We start from the raw sequence: 23,426 nt of genomic DNA, 5'->3' as shown, positions 1-23,426 counted from the left end.
GTAACTACTTCTTTATGCCATTTGGACTTAACGAGAGTGTTCATAGGAATGCTCTACGCTCAGATAGCAGGGGAACCTGAACTCGAGCGACTAGCGACTCACGGAAGGCAAGGATGACCTAACTGCTACATTCCCCAAATCTAGCACAATGCCTGGCCTAAGGGGAAATGTCAATAAATTTTGTTACAGGAGTAAATAACTAACTTTGGAGGTATCCAAAGACTACCAGTAGGGCCACAAAATCAATTCAATGGGTCAGGAGAAATAAACAGAGATACAGACAATTTAAATTGGTAAAAAACAAATAAATAATCAGTGAAAAGTCCTGATGAGGTTGTAAAACCTGACATCACAAATAATTGCATCCCTCTGCAGTAATACTTTCAAGGTGTGAATGACAGTTTTGTTTATACTTCCTGACCTGGGAGAGTAGACTGGTTTCCATCTAGACCAGAAAGTTCCCCAGGCTCTTTAATATTTATTAAAAGAATCTCTCCTACCAGTTCACCTTATTTTTCAAGCTTACTAATCCATTCTTATCACTGGAATGAAATAGGAACACCCTTAGAAGGTTATTGATTACAATGAACCATAGTCACCAGAAGAATGCCTTTACCTCCTTGAGTTTCAATGCAATGCACCGAACTTCCATCAAACATCAGAACTAAAATAATGAATTTTCATGTCTGAATTTCCCAGGAATCTGTAACTGAGGACACTGTCACATATATCCTTCCATCACTCTCCCTCCAAAAAAACCCATGTGTCACATTTTTCTAAGAATTTAGAACTAGGCAAAATATATTGCTTCCTCTCATTCTACTCCCAACATCAAAGTAAGGAGCTAGTTGCCTTTTTTGAAAAACAGGAATTATCACATTCTTTCATTGTCTTGGCTGCCAGGAACTGCAGATTCAAACCTATGAACAACCTCAGCAACTATATGAACATACATAATTTTCAAAGTTGTTTTCTCACTTATCTAGTACTTAACTTTTATTTCTATTTCATTAAACCTAGCAATCTCTTCAAATGCCTTTTTGAAATTGATGAGGTAAAAATAACTATAATGTCAACAGTAAACAGAAATATATTTACACCTTCATACAATTCTCCAGGTTGTTCACATAACTGTTCACAGTCTAAACAGGAATTACAAAGGGTCATGCCAAGTACATTTTTCTTCTTTATGACAAGAATGCTGATTGACAAAACCGATGGACGTTCAATTGCTGTAAAACTAATTTCCAATTGTGAAAGAAAATTCAATTTTGAGTAATATTCTATTGGAGAAAATGTGCATTTAGGCATATAAATATATGAGCTACAGATATACGATATATATGTGATCTCATAGAGCAAGTATCATAGTATATGAATAAGGAAAATGGAAATGAGCAAAATTAGACTACTTGTCTTCAGCTTAATGATTTTTAAATTTAGAAGTGACACAGTTATTTCAAATTTATTTTAACTGCCTATTATGTTTGGTTAAGGAGATTTTTATAGCAGTGCATTGAAAATATACACTATATAATGACTTTGCTTCTTGGCAGGCAGCATTCTTTTAAGAATCTAATTTATTAGAAGAAATGCAGCAGTCATAGCTTAATGCCAAACAATCCCAGAAGGACAGGTTAACAATTGTCAAAGGATCCGATACCCGAATTGGGATGGGAGGAGTAGAGAAAAAAGGGACAAAGGAAGGTTAAACTAAATCATACTATAAATGAGGAGGGGGGTTATTTAATTTCTCATTGGAGGGAAACTGTGGTCAGTAGAATCTATACCAAACAAAGCATTAGAAGTCAAATATGAATGGCCAAACCAAACTGGATGTAGAAAGAAAAAGAATTAGAATCTTCTAAGCAATTTGAAAACAAAGAAATTCTGCATATTATTGACACAAGTAATAAGCTTGCTGACACCCTGTATGTATCATCTCTAGATTTTTTTAAAAACTTTTTATTTTGTATTGTGATATAGCCAATTAACAATGTTGTGATAGTTTCAAGTGAACAGCAAGGGACTCAGCCATACATATACATGCATCCATTCTCCTCCAAACTCCCCTCCCATCCAGGTTGCCACAACACTAAGCAGAGCTCCCTGTGCTATACAGTCATTCCATGTCGGTTATCCATTTTAATTATAGCAGTGTGTCCAAGTGCATCCTCAACTCCCTAATTATCCTTTCCCCCCATCCTCCCCTCACCCACCCCCTGGCAACCATAAGTTCGTTCTCTAAGTCTGTGAGTCTCTTTCTGTCTTTTAAGACAAACCTTCTAAAGGTATATCTTCCTTGATCTCTACAATGGAAATATGAAAATTCAAGCTGCTTCCAAAGCTTGCAGAGTGCCTCTCATATAAAACTATCTGTGGAAAAAATTTTAACATCATTGGTAATTTGTTTTTTTAATGACTTTGGAAAACTTCTCTTTCACACAGGAAAACATAAACTTAACATAACAGAATTCTTAAATGAGAAACCTCTTGTGATCAACTTGTCTGGATGTTCTATACCATAACTCATTATGTGTAAGACTTTTTGCAAATTACTGTTTTCCACAACTCCCTGGAATTTTGGCTTTGTTTAGCTCCTTTGTTAGATGGTGCAAGACTAATGTCATTTTCCTCATCAGTGACAGAAATTTATGAGCATACTGTGATATCACATACAAAAATTCATCTTCTTTTATTAAATTAACTCTGTTTTCCTATATTCAGGCCCAGCATTTACTGGAAAATATTTATTCATTTGCTTTCCCAATAATAGAAGAATTTACATATGTTCAGTTCAGTTCAGTTGCTCAGTCGTGTCTGACTCTTTGTGACCTCATGAATTGCAGCACGCCAGGCCTCCCTGTCCATCACCAACTCCTAGAGTTCACTCAGACTCACATCCATCGAGTCGGTGATGCCATCCAGCCATCTCATCCTCTGTCGTCCCCTTCTCCTCCTGCCCCCAATCCCTCCCAGCATCAGAGGCTTTTCCAATGAGTCAATTCTTCGCATGAGGTGGCCAAAGTACTGGAGTTTCAGCTTTAGCATCATTCCTTCCAAAGAACACCCAGGACTGATCTCCTTTAGAATGGACTGGTTGGATCTCCTTGCAGTCCAAGGGACTCTCAAGAGTCTTCTCCAACATCACAGTTCAAAAGCATCAATTCTTCGGCGCTCAGCTTTCTTCCCAGTCCAACTCTCACATCCATACATGACTACTGGAAAAACCATAGCTTTGACTAGATGGACCTTTGTTGGCAAAGCAATGTCTTTGCTTTTGAATATGCTATCTAGGTTGGTTATAACTTTCCTTCCAAGGAGTAAGCATCTTTTAATTTCATGGCTGCAGTCACCATCTGCAGTGATTTACATATGTACTGCTATCTAATTGCCATTAGTCCCACTTCTAACCCCTATCAGTTAAAAATTGTATCTCTAATCCCTTTCATGAAGATAAAAACCGGGGAAGAAATTCTAGTAGTAATCTGAAAGTAAGTGAAAGTGAAGTTGCTCAGTCGTGTCTGACTCTTTGCGACCCCATGGACTGTAGCCTATCAGGCTCCTCCGTCCATTGGATTTTCCAGGCAAGAGTGCTAGAGTGGATTGCCATTTCCTTCTCCAGTTCACAATCACATAATCCTCAACATTTCAGCTAGCTCTGGACTTTGGCCAAGACACTTGACATTTCTAAGCTACCATTTTCTGAATAAAAAAAGAACAGTAGAACTTCCTTGATGTGGTGGTTAAGAATCCACCTTCCAATGCAGGGGACATGGGAGGATTTCCACATGCCTTGGAGCAACTAAACCCATGCACCAAAAATACTGAACCTGTGCTCTACAGCCTGAGAGTCGAAACTACTGAGCCCGTGTGCTGCAACTACCAAAGCCTGTGTGCCCTAGCGCCCATGCTCCACAGCAAGAGGCCACTGCAACGAGAACTAGAGAGCAGACCCTGCCTGCACAGCTAGAGAAAGCCCGTGCAAAGCAACAAAGACCCAGCACAGTCATAAATTAATTATTTTTTAAAAAGTACAACACACTTTGAATCCTAAAGCTTCTAAGACTTCTATCCATTCCCAGTGTTCATTTTCTTTTCTCTTCCTCAATACCTACCACCAAGAATTTGTTGTTCAGCCAGTAAGTCGTGTCCGACTCTTTGAGACCCCATGGACTGCAGCATGCCAGGATTCCCTGTCCTTCACCACCTCCCAGAGTTTTCTTCAGCTTGTGCCCATTGAGTCAGTGAAACCAACCAAGAATAGGGCAAGAAATTCCAATGTTTCTCTTTTGGGGAGAAGCAGCAGCCCATTGGTACCTTCTGTGAAGTAGCTTGTCATGAAACATCTATTGAGTGAGTGACTGAATGCAGGCATGAATGAAGAAGAGGGGGCACATGCATCAGAATTTTCTTCTCTGGTCCCAGAACACTTTCATCTACTGCACTGGATTCTTGTGTGATTACACCCACTCAGCACTTAGCTGTTCCTCTGATCACACGTGCAGTGACTCATTTTACTTTCAGTTCAATTTAAGGCAATTGAACATGTTAACCTATTCAAATGAGGACTTTAAAACACTACTGAAAGAAATATTTTGGGTCGGTGGAAAGAAGCTTGGAATACATAAGGCTCCATTTGAATTTATATATCACAAAGAAGCTTCTGAATCTGGTTAATTTGCACATTGCTCAGAATCTGTCTTATTAACACTTTTAAAATAGAGAGACACACCCAATGTTCTGATCCTTTCTGCCTTTTTACCCTTGAAGTGACAACATTTTTTACTGGGTCTTGAGTAGATTAAAAGGTATGCCCTGCGGGTTGCATTATTTCTAAGTCATCCAAGATGTATTAGCTTAGTTTAAGTGAGTGAGTCCCATTTGCACAATTGCCCTATTAATTTACTCATCACTGATTTACACCACTTTTGCTGGAAATCTTCCACAAGACCTTATTTTACATGTATTCGCACCAGCTTGGTTTTAGTACATGACTCCCCTTCCGGCCTCCCTGTCTCATCGCTCTTCATTCGTCTTCATTTATCCCTCTTTATCTCCACCCTCCCCCGTTCCTCCCTCCGCGGTCTTCTTTCAGTTTCTTCCTGCTTCACCGTGTTCCTTCTCCTTTGGCCTTCCTCCCCTCTTACTGAAGAGCACCTAATAAATCTCCAATCAGAGGTGAGCAACCCAGAGAAAAGAACCCTGAAGGCTAAGAAACACAGGCGGCCGACAGCACTAGATAAAAATCAGGAAGAAAAAAAAAAATGCATGAATGCAGTCTGAAATCTAATCTGAGGATTTCAAGTATTAAATTGTTAACAAAGAAGACACCTTTGCTAAGGATCTTATAATAAAGATGGCAAGAACTGTGCCCTTCTGCCACTTTGAAGAAGCTTTTAGCTGAATTTTTTCCCTCTGTATCTCATCTTTAGAGGCTTATTTTACTTTCCAGATGACAAGCAGGAACTCTCCCCTCCCTCAGTTGTAGCCAGAATCCCATCAACACCTTCGGGAGTATCTCAGATCAAGAATGCCACTGGGAATATCTAAGAGCTGAAATATGACCATTATCACTGTGATTTCTGTAGCGAGAGTTTTTAAATCCTGATTACACAAAAATTTTTGATCAGACCAAAAAAAGTCTTTTATTTGTTTTTGGAGATGACACATAAAAGTCATTGCTTGTGGGTTTCGAATCCTTCTCCATGCTCTGTATCAGTCTCACTTGATATACTTGTCCAAACCAAAACGAGCAATGATTTTATGCAAAAATATACACAACAAATGAACATTAGGAAATAACACTAATCATATATGTTTCTATCCTTCTCCCCACCTTGATGGGATTAGATGTTAATTTTACTTTAGGATTTTTAATGTGAATATCCGGGTAAATAAAAAGAAAAATGTGGGCACCAGAACACTCAACTGGAGGGAAGAACTACATCCTTATTGAATTTCAACAGTCCCAGTAATTTGCTAATCAATTCAATCATATCCAACTTTCCTGGAATTGTCTTAGTTGGCACTTTAATAGGAAACACTGTATTTCTGACATCCCTAAAGCATGTACAGATATGGAAGTACATTGCAAATAAATAATTTATCCTATTAAGAGCCTCTGTGGCCAATGGCCACAGGTCACTCTTCTCTGTAAGTCCAAGTACCCACAGGCAAATGCAGTGGACAGGCCCCATCACAGGGCAACTCTCTGTGCCCAATATTTCCCTAAGCTCTGAACCTAGCTATGGAACCCACCTCCGCTGAAGAGGTACAGAGGGTCAGTGAGACTCGTGAGGAGCAAAAACAGAAAGGCAGCAATATGCAAAGCTGGGACCAAAAACAAAAAATCGAGAAGGACACGATTAATAGTAAATCAACAGAAGTTTCCACCTGGTAAAAGGAATACTTAATTATCCTGGTTTTTGATTCTGAAGATTAATGTAAAGATCTTGATTCTTACCAAGGAATAAAGTGATGTTGGAGGTTTACACCATACTGCCTAAGAGAGAGATCCCCATGTCCAAAGCTCTGTTCAGAGAAAGAAATAATTTGGCAGCTCCTGGATCCAAATGTGGGTGGCTCAGATAGTAAAAAAAAAAAAAAAAAAATCACCTTAAATGCAGGAGACATGGGTTCGATTCCTGGGTTGGGAAGATCCCCTGGCAGACGGCATGGCAACTGAGTCCAGTATTCTTGCCTGGAGAATCCCATGGATAGAGGAGCCTGGAAGGCTACAGTCTATGGGGTTGCAGAGAGTTGGACACGACTGTGACTGAGCATGAACGCATCCAACTGTGGATTTCACCCTCCTGTAAGATGCTGAGGCTGGGCCTGTGGAATCCTCCACTAAAACTCTAAGAGAAGTTGGATTCTGCCTAAATAAACAGGTATACCTATGGAAAAAAATGAATGAACTAAGTATATAAACACATATATGCATGTGGACCCAGAGCTGAAAGACCAGGGTTCTAGCCTTTACTCCATCACTCAGAAGATGACCTGATTTGACCCCAGGCTCACAGAATTATAGGACTAACAAAGGGTTTTGGAAACAATTTTCTCTATTCTCCTAAAGAATATTACCTTTGGACCTAGTACTTTTCATTTATGTTCAGTAGCATATTTTAAGCATTTTAACACATTTTAAAGACAAGTATCATTTTCTCTTAAAACACAGTATCTTAAAAGTCCTAAAAGCTTCAGATTCCTTTTTATTTTTCTCAGAAACATATCTTTAAGTTGTTTGGAAAATAAAATTCCTCGTTCTATATCCATCATCATAGTGTTTGAGCTGAAGAGATACTTGAAAATATTTGGCAGTGTTCTCATTGCTGTTTCTCATAAAGAGTCTGAAAGGGCAGAACTTAACACTCAAAACTCTAAATTAAGCTAGATCCACTTCAAATGTATCCACTTATCTATTTTACTGATGTCTTTCACAGGTAAGCCTTCAATCCTCCAATAGCTTTCTACTGCTTTGGGGCGAAAGGCCAGAATCCTAACCTGGTTCCAGCCTTAACCCCTTACACTCTGCAATGCCCTCTGAGAAGGTGGCTTCCTTCGCTCCAGTCTTCCAGGACTTCCTGCTCATCCTCCACCACATGACTCAACCAGGTTCTCTGCTGTTTCAGAGTCGTCAAATATGTTGTTGTTCTACCCCAAAACTGACCATTCCCACCTTTTTCTGGTTAATTCCCACTCTTCCAAAAGACATCAGCTCAAATGTCATTCCTGAGCTGGTCCAACACTTAAAGTTCTTTATAGCATCATTCACAGTAATCACCACAGTTTCCATTTAGTAATTCAAAGTTGTTTCATATAGGTCTCCCCCACTAGGATATAAGCTCTATGAGCATAGTAACCACATCACTTGTTCACCAACTTACGCCAGCATCTTATTCTTGGTCTAACACACAAAAGGGGCTAATGAAATCGTTGATGGATGAATGTGTGTGTTAATGGAAGACCATCTGAATACACGAAGTATACAAATGTCAAGAGATAACTTATCAATATTAAATATCAAATAAACAATGTGTGATCCAGATCAAGCAAGACTCAAGGAATTCTGAAGAAGGGATCACTACATGGAGGCAGTTGAAAAAGATCTCAAAGATAAATGAGAAAGGCAAGACAAAAATGTGCCAGTCTGATGCTTATCAATTACATTGCTCATGACTTCCAAAGATGAGAATACTGTGGTAAATGACAAACTTCAGAGTACACTTTACATCTGGTCTGACTCCAAAAACAAAGGGGTTTCTACTGAGCAATAAAATAAACACTGACCGACAGAGAAGGTGGCACTGGGGCTGCGCCTGGAAGGACAGTTACTGAGGGGTTCTCAGAGCCAATGTGTTTTGTAATTACTAAGTGGGAGAAATACTCTGTAACTACACAGTCATTATGGTTGCTGAAGATTATAGGTATAGGTGATTTGGATGGGGATTTACTAATTTATTCCAAATATAATTCTCATGTTGACTGAAATGTAAGAGCTTCTAACGGCAGAGAGGTTTATAGAGAAATCACCCTACTTGACCACTTGAAAAAATCAGCTTGGCTCATACTATGCAATTTTATTGTTAACTCCTGCCAAATCATAGTATCTGGTTATTTGTACCCATAAAGGCAAGCAATGAAGACAACATTTCAATTCAACCAAAAGAAAACAATATTAAAGCAATGTATTAAAAAAAAAAAAAAGAAAGAAAGAAATGTATCACACTCAGAGGAAAGGAACCTGCTTTTCTCCTCTCCTTCAGAGACTTGAATCATAGAAAGTAGATTCTCCAGGTTTCCCTGGCAAGTCTGAACTTGTTGAACCCCCCAGGGCTTTCTGATGCAGTGAGTTTTCCACAGTGAGTGAGCTATATCTAACCCACACATCACCACTGAAAGTAAAAAGTGAAACTCAAAGTCGCTCAGTGGTGTCTGATTCCTTGAGATCCCTGGACTGTAGCCCACCAGGCTCCCCTGTCCATGGAATTCTCCAGGCAAGAATATTGGAGTGGGCAGTCATTACGTTCTCCACAGGATCTTCCTAACAGAGGGATCAAATTCGCATCTTCGGTGTTTCCTGCATTGTGGGCAGATTCTTTACCATTTGAGCCACCAGGGAGCCCCATTATTGTTTATCAGTTTCATCTACTCTAAGAACTTGGGAAGTTTCCTCAAAAATTGGGATGATTCTGCAAAACAAAGTCCTTGAAGACATTTTGCTCTTTTCCTGAGCTTCCATGATTTATCTTATCAAAAAACCACTCTGAAGAGGCTAAAACATGTGAAAAGATGTTTGTCAACCTCAACTATAATTTTTAAAATGCTAATAAAAGCAAAAAAGAGCTCCCCCCCAATCAATCAAGTTGGAAAAGATGGGATAAGGAAGGACTGTTGATATCCTGTATTGGTGAGTATGTGAGGAAATGGTCCCCTTCCCAACATATGGACTTCCCCAACAGCTCAGTGGGTGAAGAATCTTCCTGCAATACAGGAGACACAGGAGATGTGGGTTTGATCCTTGGATCAGGAAGATTCCCTTGGAGGAAGAAATGGCAACCCCTTTCAGTATTCTTGCCTGAAAAATCCCATGGACAGAGTAGCCTGGTGGGCTACAGTCCAAACGGTTGCAAAGAGTTGGACATGACTGAGCAACTAAACACACAACACGTGTAATGCTACCATAACATGTATAGCCTTTGCTCCAGCATTTGAGCTCCTAGCAGTTGATCCTAAAATAATCACTAGGTACATGTGACAATAAGAAAGTTCAAGGATATTCATGGCAGCCATAATATTAAACTGAAAAACTACCAATAATCTAAATGTTCAAAAACAAGGAAATGGTTAAAAAATTATGCTTTATCATACAATGGTACACTAAACAGTATCCAAAAATTACTATGGAAAAATGTCCATGATTTATTGAGCACTTAATATATGACCTGCATTATTGTTATATCTATTGTTAGTATTTTGTCTTGTAATGCATATATAGAAATTTTTATTTTTTAATAAAATGGCATGTATTTCAGTTTTACAACACGCTTTGATGGGCTCAGTGTGTGCTCACTCAGTCAGTCACTCAGTCCTGTTTGACTCTTTTTAACAACATATACATATATGGTGAAATGATCACTGCTACAGTTAAGTTCATTAATGTATCCTTCTCTGCACATAGTTACCATTATGTGCATGTATCTGTGTGCCTGGTGAGCGCACCTGAAATTTGATGGCACCCCACTCCAGTACTCTTGCCTGGAAAATCCCATGGACGGAGGAGCCTGGTAGGCCGCAGTCCATGCGGTCGCGAAGAGTCGGACACGACTGAGCGACTTCACTTTCACTTTTCACTTTCATGCATTGGAGAAGGAAATGGCAACCCACTCCAGTGTTCTTGCCTGGAGAATCCCAGGGATGGGGGAGCCTGGTGGGCTGCTGTCTCTGGGGCTGCACAGATTCGGACACGACTGAAGCGACTTAGCAGCAGCAGCAGCATACATTATTATTAACTACAGTCATATGATTTTTGGAGTATTCACTCTTCAGAGACACCATCTGAGAAGTATAACTATGCAATCAGATAAACTACTAGATTTTGATAAACTAGCAAAGATCTTCTTTCTCTTAGAAAATTAACATAGCAGTTTGCTGGCTCCTACTTAAGACCACTCACCTCTACCTTCCTTTTTTACTTTGTTGTTCTTTCAAATTTTTTTCTGAAAAGAAATACTCTTACTTTATGCCAATTGGCCTCCTTACACCTGACCCTTTTCTTTTCCTTTTGAAAGCTTGAGAAAGTGTCCAAATGATCCTTTTAAGTAAAGATTCCACATTCATGCCATATTAAATTAACTGTATCAAACACATGTAAATAGCAAATTTAAAACCTAATCAGGAAAAGATCCTGATGCTGGGAAAGACTGAAGGCAGGAGGAGAAGGGGATGACAGAGGACGAGATAGTTGGATGGCATCACCAACTCAATGGACATAAGTTTTAGCAACCTCTGGGAGATGATGAAGGACAGGAAAACCTGTCCTTGCTGCAGTCCATGGAGTCTCAAAAAGTTGAACACAACTGAGCAACTGAACAACAACAAAATCTAATCAGTAACAATGATGGCTTCCTGGATAGCTTAGCTGGTAAAGAATCCACCTGCAATGCAGGAGATACAGATGTGAATTCAATCCCTGGATCAGGAAGATACCCTGGAGGAGGAAAATGGCAACCCACTCGAGCATTCTTGCTTGAAAATCCCATGGGCAGGGAAGCCTGGCAGGAGACAGTCCAAAGGGTTCCAAAATGTTGGACACAAGTGAGCAACTAAGCAGAATCAGTAAAAATGAAGCAAAACATAACCAAATACAAGTATATTTTGTATACACAGACATACAAAGAGAACTACACATGCCATTTCATTGACTCTAAGATAACTTATTTACACATCTCAAACATCTCTGAAATTGAAATGCATCTTAAAATCGATGGCATCTCAGTTTAATTGTTAGTGCATATTTTTAGTGGTACATAAAATAATGTTGCATCTTGCCACTGATGGCACCATCAATTACATGAAATATGGTTTTATCATCACAACAGTTAATTCCTTTGATGGTGAAGGAAAGGGTAGATAAATCAAATATTAAATGCTATCAATCCTTCCTTTCACAAAGCAAAACATAAACAAAAGAAAACCATTACTATTTTTCTCCAGGTAATTTCACCCATCCTAGTCATAGACAAGCCATTTTGCACAGAAACACACACACACACTGAAAAAACAGCCATCTTAATATTTTGATTCAAATCACAGCTAATATGAATGGTACCGGCAGTAGCTTTTACAGGATTCAAAAACCCATCTTCTATCCTTACTACAGCATATAAATGACATAAACTTCTCATCAATAGCATAAAAAATTCATATTCTGTCTATATAGCAGCTGCTATGTTAACTTTATGTCAACAATTGGTCTGATTTTTTAATAGCATAAATGTTTAAAGAGGCAGTGATTCCAGTAAAATACCTAAGGAATACTGAAAGCTGATACACAACAGGATGGAGTTGTTTCGTGAAGAGGAAGTAATGGTTCATATTTTATCCCTCTGTCTTCCTTTCCTTTTGCACAAATCTTTCCTCGTAACAGTTCGTTACATCAGCAAGCTAAATACGGCAAGTGTGGCAGCCCGGCTCCCACATCCTCAGAACAGTATTTACTGCTGCGCCTTCTTCACAGATTCATAAACACAAAGTCACAGTCCAAAGTCTATGAGGAAATTGAATACCTTCTGTGAAACTGGGTGATGTCTAAGAATTTTTCCCCCTCCCCTTAGGTCTAAAATTCTATGATTCCAAAATCCTCTTTTGGTATTGGGGCTCACTTTCTGAAACAAGGCAAGCCCCCCAAGGGGCCATGGGCACCCCGTGTCAATCAATCAGTCTCTCTCCCTGTCCCTTCTCTCTCTCACTCTCACGCACACACACGGTCATCAAAGAATACTGTTCTATCAACTCAAAATGACCATTTAAGCTTTTTAATTTTCTACCTGTGTATTTGGTATGTCAACAATTTGCTATCCTCTTCGAGGTAACTACCTTGTTTGTTCTGTTTGTTGATGTTTTGGAGGAGGGGTGGGTGTGAGAGAGCATTAAATGGATAGACAGTAGCACTGGCTTCCTCAGTGAAACCCAAAACCCTAAGTTACACAGTCTTCACCTTTTAATAGTTCCTCTGTGTTAGTGACAGAAAACAACAATATCATTTAAACACTCGATTCATATTATTTCTTTATTAATATGATCTGTACATCTTCTGATAGGTTTCTCTGAATCTTTAAGGCACTAAACAGATAATAATTTACTTAATCAAAATAACCAAATCACTTAAGTATCACTGATAGAAAAGGCATGGTATGCTGTGTTATGTTCATGGGATTTTCAAGGCAAGAATACTGAAGCTGTATGTCATTCCCTCCTCCTGCTACTGCTGCTGCTAAGTCGCTTCAGTCGTGTCCGACTCTGTGCGACCCCATAGACGGCAGCCAACCAGGCTCTGCCGTCCCTGGGATTCTCCAGGCAAGAACACTGGAGTGGGTTGCCATTGCCTTCTCCATTGTGTGAAAGTGAGAAGTAGAAAGTGAAGTCGCTCAGTCGTGTCCGACTTGTAGCGACCCCATGGACTGCAGCCTACCAGGCTCCTCCATCCATGGAATTTTCTAGGCAAGAGTACTGGAGTGGCTTGCCATTGCCTTCTCCGTTCCCTTCTCCAGTAGACCACATTTTGTCAGAACTCTCCACCATGACCCATTCGTCTTGGGTGGCCGTACATGGCATGGCTTAGTTTCACTGAGTTAGACAAGGCTGTGGTCAGCGTGATTATTATATCTACTACTGTGGGCAAGAATCTCTTAGAAGAAATGGAGTAGCAATCATAGTCAACAAAATAGTCCAAAATGCAGTACTTGGATGCAATCTCAAAAACGACAGAATGATCTCTGTTCATTTCCAAGGCAAACCATTCAATATCATAGTAATCCAAGTCTATGTCTTGACCAATAATGCTGAAGCTGAACTTGAATGGTTCTATGAAGGCCTACAAGATCTTTTAGAACTAACATCCAAGAAAGATGTCCTTTTCATCATAGGGGACTGGAATGCAAAAGTAGGAAGTCAAGAAACGCCAGGAGTAACAGGTAAATTTGGCCTTGGAGTACAGAATGAAGCAGGGCAAGGGCTTAATAGAGTTTTGCCAAGAGAATGCACTGGTCATAGCAAACACCCTCTTCCAACAACACAAGAGAAGACCCTACACATGGACATCACCAGATGGCCAACACCAAAATCAGATTGATTATATTCTTTGCAGCCAAAGATGGAGAAGCTCTATATAGTCAGCAAAAACAAGACCAGTAGCTGACTGTGGCTCAGATCATGAACTCCTTATTGCCAAAAACAGACTTCAATTGAAGAAAGTGGGGAAAACCACTAGACCATTCAGGTATGACCTAAACAAAATCCCTTACAATTAATTATACAGTGGAAGTGAGAAATAGATTCAAGGGGCTAGATCTGATAGACAGAGTGCCTGATGAACTATGGATGGAGGTTCGTGACATTGTACAGGAGACAGGGATCAAGACAATCCCCAAGAAAAAGAAATGCAAAAAAAGCAAAATGGCTGTCTGAGGAGGTCTTACAAATAGCTGTGAAAAGAAGAGATGTGAAAAGCAAAGGAGAAAAGGAAAGATATACCCATTTGAATGAAGAGTTCCTAAGAATAGCAAGGAGAGATAAGAAAGCCTTCCTCAGTGATCAATGCAAAGAAATAGAGGAAAACAATAGAATGGGAAAGACTAGAGATCTCTTCAAGAAAATTAGATATACCAAGGGAACATTTCATGCAAAGATGTGCACAATAAAGGACAGAAATGGTATGGACCTAACAGAAGCAGAAGATATTAAGAAGAGATGGCAAGAATACACAGAAGAACTATACAAAAAAACATCTTCATGACCCAGATAATAATGATGATGTGATCACTCACCTAGAGCCAGACATCCTGAAATAGGAAGTCAAGTGGGCCTTAGGAAGCATCACTATGAACAAAGCTAGTGGAGGTGACAGAATTCCAGTTGAGCTATTTCAAATCCTAAAAGACGATGCTGTGAAAGTGCTGCACTCAATATGCCAGCAAATTTGAAAAACTCAGCAGTGGCCACAGGACTGGAAAAGGTCAGTTTTCATTCCAATCCCAAAGAAAGGCAATGCCAAAGAATGCTCAAACTACCGCACAATTGCACTCATCTCACACGCTAGTCAAGTAATGCTCAAAATACTCCAAGCCAGGCTTCAGCAATACATGAACCGTGAACTTCCAGATGTTCAAGCTGGTTTTAGAAAAGGCAGAGAAACCAGAGATCAAATTGCCAACATCAGCTGCATCATCAAAAAAGCAAGAGAATTCCAGAAAAACATCTGTTTCTGTTTGATTGACCATGCCAGACCCTTTGACTGTGTGGATCACAATAAACTGTGGAAAATTCTCAAAGAGAAGGGAATATGGGACCACATGACCTGCCTCTTGAGAAATCTGTATGCAGGTCAGGAAGCAACAGTTAGAACTGGACATGGAACAACAGACTGGTTCCAAATAAGAAAAAGAGTACATCAATGTTGTATATTGTCACCCTGCTTATTTAACTTATGTGCAAAGTACATCATGAGAAACGCTGGGCTGGATGAAGGACAAGCTGGAATCAAGAATTTAGGAGGAAATATCAATAACCTCAGATATGCAGATTACACCACCCTTATGGCAGAAAATGAAGAACTAAAGAGCCTCTTGATGAAATTGAAAGAGGAGAGTCAAAAAGTTGGCTTAAAACTCAACATTCAGAAAACTAAGATCATGGCATCTGGTCCCATCACTTCATGGCAAATAGATGGGGAAACAGTGCAAACAGTGGCAGACTTTATTTTTGGGGGCTCCAAAATTACTGCAGATGGTGAAATTAAAAGACGCTTACTCTTTGGAAGGAAAGTTACAACCAACCTAGACAGCATATTAAAAAGCAGAGACATTACTTTGCTAACAAAGGTCCATCTAGTCAAGGCTATGATTTTTCCAGTAGTCGTGTATGGATGTGATAGTTGGACCATAAAGTAAGCTGAGGGCTGAAGAATTGATGCTTTTGAACTGTGGTGTTGGAGAAGACTCTTGAGAGTCCCTTGGACTGCAAGGAGATCCAACCAGTCCATCCTAAAGGAGATCAATCCTGAGTGTTCATTGGAAGGACTAATGTTGAAGCTGAAACTCCAATACTTTGGCCACCTGATTCAAAGAGCTGACTCATTTGAAAAGTCCTTAATGCTGGGAAAGATTCAAAGCAGGAGGAGAAGGGGATGACAAAGGATGAGATGGTTTTATGGCATCACTGATTCAATGGACATGAGTTTGAGTAAACTCTGGGAGTTGATGATGGACTGGGAGGCCTGGCATGCTGTGGTCCCTAGGGTCGCTAAGAGCTGGACACAACTGAGTGACTAAACTGAACTAACTGAACTGTGTATGTTAACAAATGTTTGAAGCCAGGCGTTCACAATTATTCTGTTACTTGTATCTTTCATGTTTTCAAAGTGTTGGCCACTTTCTATTCTACGGTATGTTTTTTCTATGGACCTCCCTTCACCTGCTCACCTTAACCCCAGAGAAGAAAACTTTCTCCAGCACCCTTTGATAGTCAGAAGGGGGCATGTGACTGGGCCAACTGTAGAGTGGGTGAGATCCCTCAAGGGTAAGCAGTCCCTTCTCTAGATGTCTCTGGACTGCAGGTGCGGCACAGTTGAGGCTGGTGTGTGCTCCTGGATCCATGCAGCTGGCTAGTAAATGGACTGCAGGTGCAGGCACGTTCCTGTGGGTCCCAAGATAGAAGCTTAGGAGGCTTCACTTTAAGAGGATACTTGGTAGCCTTCTCCAATCCAGTTTTCACCTGAGTGCCCTGCCTTTTATAAATTATTGGGTGTTTACTCAGACATCAATAAAGCTGATAATCTGGCTCTCAGTTCTCATTCATTCACTCATTCATTCTCTCTGCCTCTTTCTCTCTTTACACGCACACACATATATACACAGATAAATATAAGAATACAGATAGGAATATTAAGACACAGAGACACACTCTGACAGACCCCTAAAGTGGAGAAGAAAAGTCCTAATATATTTAATATATTATTTTCAAATTTTATCAGTCAGACAAAAATACCTATACATTACCGAGTAAACAAAGTTAAGAGCTGGTGAGTAACACAGAAGAAAAACAGATTCTTCTTGTCATATGTATAAAACCATAACATGACTCCCCAAATGTTTCTTGGCTAATTATGTGTCAATATAACGCACTTCCAGGGGTTAGGGGGAGGGTGAGTTTTCCTTTGGGCTCTTGACAATCAATCAGCTGCCCAAGCCTCCAGAGGCTTTATACTCTGCTCTCTTTCCCCATTTCTGAATCCACACATCCCATAAAAGGTTTTCTTGATGGTGCCTAAAACAGTGATCTCTCTGGCTCACAAAGAGGGTACCTAAGAGGGAAATGAAGGAGGAAGAAGATGATGAGAATCCTTCAGCTTCAAGGAACTACCATTTATCGAGCACGTATTATGTGCAGCACTATGATAAAGCAATTAATATATATTGCTTCATTTAATTTATGTCTCACCATAATTTTGTGAAGTGGGAGTTATCATTCTCATTTCATAGGGAAAGAAACTCCGGTCTGACAGTTGATGTAACTTGCTCAAGGTCACACAGCTAGCAAGTGGAAGAGATGGTATTCAAGGCCAGGTGTGCCTTCCTCCAAAGCTCAAGTTCTTTACCACTATGCTATACAGCTCTCTCTGAAGATACACAAATATTTTACGTAAAAACAGTTTCAAAACAGGAGAGCAGGCAACAGATGGCTCCAGCCAAAGATGGTCCTTGGCCAGTTTAATCTGTGAAAATTTTAAAACTGAAACTTTTGATGTGGCATGCTCCTTCTGGACAAGACCATGACCTTGTGTAAATCTTCTCCAGATTTCATTTTCTGAACCAAAGTAAACCAAAGTGCCATCACCAATCAAATGTAGCCATTCCCTCATCTTCGTATATATCTGGGAAGCCTCTGCACACAGAATTAGCAGAAATAAAAGACTCTTAAATACACTCTATTTCCTGTCACACACAAGGCTGATTCTTTTCTGGGCAACACTCATTGGAGCCTGATTAAATTGCTGTGATGAACTTCAGAGTTGAGACTGCCCTTGAGCCGAACATCTATCTGATCTTTAATTCTACTACCCACTCATTTCTTGCAGAGATCACAATTCTCTTACTCCCACCGGAGCAGCCTCATTCAGGTTCTGCATCAATATGTTCAGGGCTGAATTCATTTCTGCAGGGAGTCCAGTACGTCTGAACTTTCCAAAATCATTTGGCCCCCATTACTCGTAAGCACTGCTCTTAAATAGGTTGTAACTCCAGCTAATAGGCTCCATAATCATAGTTGAATCGAACAAAAGGGTCTGGGAGAGAGAGCTATCAGTCATTTTTATTCCTATCGAATAAGCTGCAAAAGGCAGAAACTTTCCGATTTCTGAATCTTATGGTCTTGATTTGATCTCTGGGGCTTATTAGAGAGGCAGGGGGACAGGAGGAGGAAGACTTTTCAAAGGTGTGAAAAATCCCAATATCTAAAATAAAAGGCTTTATTGTAAATATAATTCACTAGACAGAAATAAAGTAAATCCAATGAAATAAAGCTGAGTTTTAACAAATTTTACCTGAACTGTTACAGAACAGAGCACGTAAGAATCTTCCTTCTGGGGCTTCGCTTGTGGCCCCGTGGTTAAGAATCCACCTGCCAATGCAGGGGACTAGGATTCGTTCCGTGGTCCAGGAACTAGGAACTCATATGTGGTGGGCAATTAAGCCCGTGTTCCACAGCAAGAGAGGCCACTGCATGAGAAGCCTGTGCATTGCAACTTGAGAATACCCTCTGCTTGCCAGAACTAGAGAAAGCCTACGTGCAGCCACAAAGACACAGTGCAGCCAAAAATATCTTCAAGGTTCATCCCTGTGGTAGTAAATGTCAGAATTTCCACAAAGACACAGTGCAGCCAAAAATATCTTCAAGGTTCATCCCTGTGGTAGTAAATGTCAGAATTTTCTTGCTTTTTGAGGTTGAACAGTATTTCATTACATGGATATCCCACATTTTGTTTATCTACTCATCTGGTGATGGGGCATCTGGGCTGCTTCCACCTTTTGACTATTATGATAATGCTGCTACCAACACTGGCTCACAAGTATCCATTTGAATCCCTAGTTTCAATTCTTTTGAGCTTACATCCAGAAGTACACTGGACCTGAAGCCTGAGCATATCAACCTGCCCTCTGCCCCCACAACAAAAAGGGAAAATTCAAAAAGATGAAGCTTCTAAAGCACAGAATAAGCAGACTTTTCAAGGGAGGGAAGGAAGGAGAAAAAGAAAGAAGAAAGAAGGTGAGGATATACAAAAGAAGGCAGAGGATCACAACATATAGAACCTAAGGCAGGGAGGTCTTGAGTGGAACCCTGAAAAGGGGATCTGTTGGATGGCACTCACCACCACCCTGGCTGTAGAAAATGCAACAAATAAAGACGTCAAAAGAGAGGCTATTAAGGAGCAAAGCAATTCAGTTTCATAGACAGAGGCCCCTACTATTATTCATTTCTTTATTTTCCAATTTGTAAGGTAATTTCATCATTTTTACCCATTTACCTAGTTGTAAAATCCCCTTAAGATTTTCTAAATCTTATTCAAGTAGAGACACTGAATAACATTTTAAAAATCTTTCCTTACAAATAGCCTACCAAAATGATGTAATTTTTAAAACTGCCATGTGTCAATAAGTCACTAGTGAATATACTTGATTCTTGTACTGGAATTTTCATTTTTTTCTTTAACCCTATGTTCACTGAGATATAGAGTTTATGACATAACAGAATTCTAAGTTACAGAATTAACTAAGTATAATAATTATAATTATAGTATTATCATCATCTACAGATAGAAAAATACTAACCCTACTTCTTTGGAAATTTTACTTTGGACCCAAATTAAATCAGAAAGACAAGAGTTTTGGACTCACTTATATATTGCATTATTATAGACACAAAGTATAAATGCCCTTAGAATTCCTTTCTGAAATAATCAGAAGTAATTAAAGTTAGAGTTCAACTCATAGAATGAAAAAATAAAACAGGATGTTTACCTCATCTGTGCCTTTCTTGCCCATTACAACTCACTGTTTTATTTTTACTTTATTTGGCTACATCAGGTTTCAGTTTTAGGGTCTTGGTTGCAGCACACAGGCTAGCTGCTCTACGGCATATAGGATCTTAGTTCCTGAGCTTAGTTCCATGACCAGGGATGGAACCCATGTCCCCCCTTGCATTGCAAGGCAAATTCTTACAATGAAATTTGCACCCACTGGACCACCAGGGAAGCTCCACCTCACTGTCCTTTTAGACACATTATCTTTACCTATGAGAAGGGTCCCATTGTTCCTGGAGCTTAATCTCTAAGAATTTAAGAACAGCAGCAACCATTTGCCAGAACTACAGTAGCCAATGCCTGAGAACTGAAAACTATTCTGTGGGGCCCTACTTTTCATGCATGCAAAAAAAGTCACCGAGTTTGTAAGAAGGATTAAGAAATAGAAAACCAGAGAACCCAATACTACTGTGTAATCTGGCTTAATCATTTTTAAACTTTAAAAGACTAAATAGTAGGTAAGCAGCACATAGAAGAAAAGTGCATTTTGAAAAGACGTCAGAGAAAAGAAGTGAGGGGACTTCAGAGCTTTCATGTGACATATCCTATCAGGAATTACATGTTCCTGCTGATATTTTCATCTAAATGTTTATTGAACAAGCTCCTGCTTTCATCTACATTATTTTGATTCATGCATGAAAAGGTACAAGAATTATAGAAATCTAAGGTGATTGTGCATTAAAATAAATGAAAGGATGGCTCCTGGTTTACAGTCACTATATTTCATGGCTAAAATGCTTCCTGCCTTTTTTTTTTTTTTTTTTTTCTAATTTAACTGCAACACACTTCCCTTGGCTTTGGGTTTGAAGTAATGATATAAAATTCATTTTATCTCTTTTTCAAGCCTGGCTCTTTCATACATAACATCAGACTTGTCATATCTGAGGAATTATTAAAATAAGACGGAGCCTGCTATTTCTGAGCAGAAAAGCCTCTTTGAGCCGGCATCCTCAGGAGAGACGCCGGCTCAATCTCATTAGTTGGTGCTGAGACGTGTCCTAGTCTCCAGGTTCAAGGTGATGAAAGATTAGGGCGTTGGGCCTTGTCTCATTCTGTATGCAGCACACATCCCTCCCTGCCCGTGAACACGAAATTACATTGAACCTGGGGAGTCTAACTCCATTAATTTTAAATGGAAGATTAATTTAACAATATGCGGTAGATATTTGTTACAGACCTATCATGTAAAAGTGACGGTTAGCAATAAATTGTGGTGACTCATACTGGCCAGTGGCCCTGGCTCAAATAAATCAGGAGGCATTTACACATAATTGCTGTTTTTAAAGACAGGGATATGGGTGATGTGTTTCTTTGATGAAAGATTGGGCAACCCCATTCAAAGAAACAGCAGCTGATATTAAAGCCATCATGCTACTCTGGAGGGAGACATTTTTGATTAGTATTTCTGGAATAATCATTTAGGAATACCACATACCTCACTGACATATAGAAATCTCTCCCTCCACCAAACCTGTGTAATGATTCTGAGGCATGAAATTGTTGTGGTATTTTTGTCAATTTCTTTAAAGTAATTACAATAATAATACTCTGAGAAATAACAATTTGCTAGGGATGAAGAGAGGATGAAAAGGGAGAGGCAGAAAGGTATCACTGCCAATCAGGACACGAAATCCTACTAATTTCCTACAAATAATTACACTGATATACATAAATAAGAATTTGCAAGGCTTTGGGAGGGGCAAAAAGGGACAATGGCAGTTGGAGAGAGAAGCACGCTGAACAGAGTGTGGGATTTCCTTTTCTTAATGCCATTTCACAGAGCTTTTTTGACAGTTTTTTTTGTTTTTTTTAAAGCAAACTCTCATCTTCTTGAAGCAACTGAGGGGAAAGAAAGACACAGAACGCCCTGAACACTTAACTGCTGCAGGGTAAGCATCACAAAAGAGAAGCCAAGGACATCGGATGCTCGCAGCACTTGTCAGGAGAGACTTGGGAACGGAACCATCCAGTGCGAGGGTCCGTCTGCCCTCTCACTGAACAGGGAGGGTGTTATTCTAATCTCTCCTTTGCGAGCCCCAGGCCTGCCAGCACTTAGGGGAAGGATGCTCAAGGACTTCTGTCTTCAGTCAAGTCCAATGTGATAGGAGCTTTTCTCCTGTCTCTTTTAAAAGATTAAGAGAGAAGAGGGCAGGGTAAGGATTATGTGTCTTCCCTCCACGCACCCTCTCCATGTACTCAAGAGACTGCTGGGAAGTCGGCTCAAACACCCGTCTCTCAGAAACGCGTATCATTCTGCTCCACTCTATTTAGCAACATGAGAAGCAGGAGGGGATAGTTAGCACTTGAAACACTACTTGACATGTCCCTCGGCTCTGGTCTTGAACTCCTCTCCAAGACGTCCTTCCACAGAGCCATTAGAGTGAGCCAGCAAATCAGATCAGATCCCTTGCTGGCTGCAAATCTTTCAAAGGCTTCCAACTGTCCACGGGATTAGGTCCAGACTCCTGAGCGTGGTACACAAGGGTCTTCGTGCCAAGCCAGTGCATCCCTCTCTGTTCTCACTCCCGCCCCCTGAAACCTGAACCTCACCCTCCTAAATGCTCAACTTGTACCAGTCAGAACTGGCATCCACTGCCTCACCTCCTTACCCACGTGCAGCTAGTCCTGCCTGGAATATTCTAATTCTACTCATCTGGGAAACATTTACTCCTCTCTAAAAATCCAACTCCAATACCACACTCTCTGAGAAGTTGTTAATACTACTGTTTTATTATTGCTATTTGACAGGAGGGACCTTCTCTACATACCTTTCTATTCCAACGAATATGACTTGCTACATTCAACCCAATGAATATATTTATTAGATTCAAAATGAATGGCTTACCTTACAAAAGATTTTCCTCAAGACTAGACAGGATGGTTAGGATAAAGGAGAGAAGGAGAGAAAGGATATGCTGGTATATTCCAGGGCTCTTTTATATCATGGTGATCAATTCTGTTTTGATTTACAATTTCACACACAGTAACGTGAGTACAGGAGCTGAAAAAGGAAACAGCAAGTAGTAGGGCTCAAATGCTAAGAATAATAGATGCATCAAGAGTTAAGAGGGCTTGGTTTATTGTTATGGATTGTGAGAGAGGAGAAATGGTAAAATGATAGCAGCAGAAGCAAAAGCAGTAACAAATGGCATTTATTAATGCTTACTGATGTGACTAGCACTGGTCTAAGTGTTTCACATGTATTAACTCAGGTAACTATCTTTAAGAACCTTGATGACATAGGCACTATTATCAACTCCATTTTATAGTCAGGAAACTGAGGCACAGAGAAGTTAAATAACGTGCTTAAGGTCATTTAGACAGCAGGTGACAGAATGAGAATTTCGATCTAGGCAATTAAACTCCAGACTCTCAAATTCTATAAGGAGCCAGTGGGTCCTTCTGCCACCCACTTGTAGCAAGATCAGGGCCCCAATTCCTGACAGAGAGATACTGAACAAGATAATAGGGAGTGATCAAGGCAGAAACTAAGACACTAAGAAACCTGCATAACAAGAAGAACAGAAGCACCAGGGAAGGGCCAGACTCCAGGAAGGTGCCACAG

General features: G+C 40.0%; 1 protein-coding gene and 1 long non-coding RNA gene across 17 annotated transcripts in view; one reads left to right on the top strand and one right to left on the bottom strand.

The window, feature by feature from the left end:
• AUTS2 (activator of transcription and developmental regulator AUTS2) overlaps window positions 1-23,426 on the bottom strand; it is a 1,218,095-nt gene that overhangs the window by 512,851 nt on the left and 681,818 nt on the right. The window lies entirely within an intron of this gene.
• The window catches only part of LOC147345028 (uncharacterized), a 62,211-nt gene continuing 48,797 nt past the window's right edge, over window positions 10,013-23,426 (top strand). For both annotated transcript variants that reach the window (XR_015154493.1, XR_015154492.1), the window contains exon 1: window positions 10,013-23,426. This exon is cut by the window's right edge and continues 43,345 nt beyond it. This is a non-coding gene — a long non-coding RNA (uncharacterized LOC147345028).

This window comes from Bos grunniens, chromosome 25 (genome assembly GCF_055505025.1).
Source record: "Bos grunniens cultivar Pamir isolate PY7600 chromosome 25, Bosgru_T2T1.0, whole genome shotgun sequence".
Taxonomy (NCBI): domain Eukaryota; kingdom Metazoa; phylum Chordata; class Mammalia; order Artiodactyla; family Bovidae; genus Bos; species Bos grunniens.
This window is presented reverse-complemented; position numbering and strand designations above follow the sequence as displayed.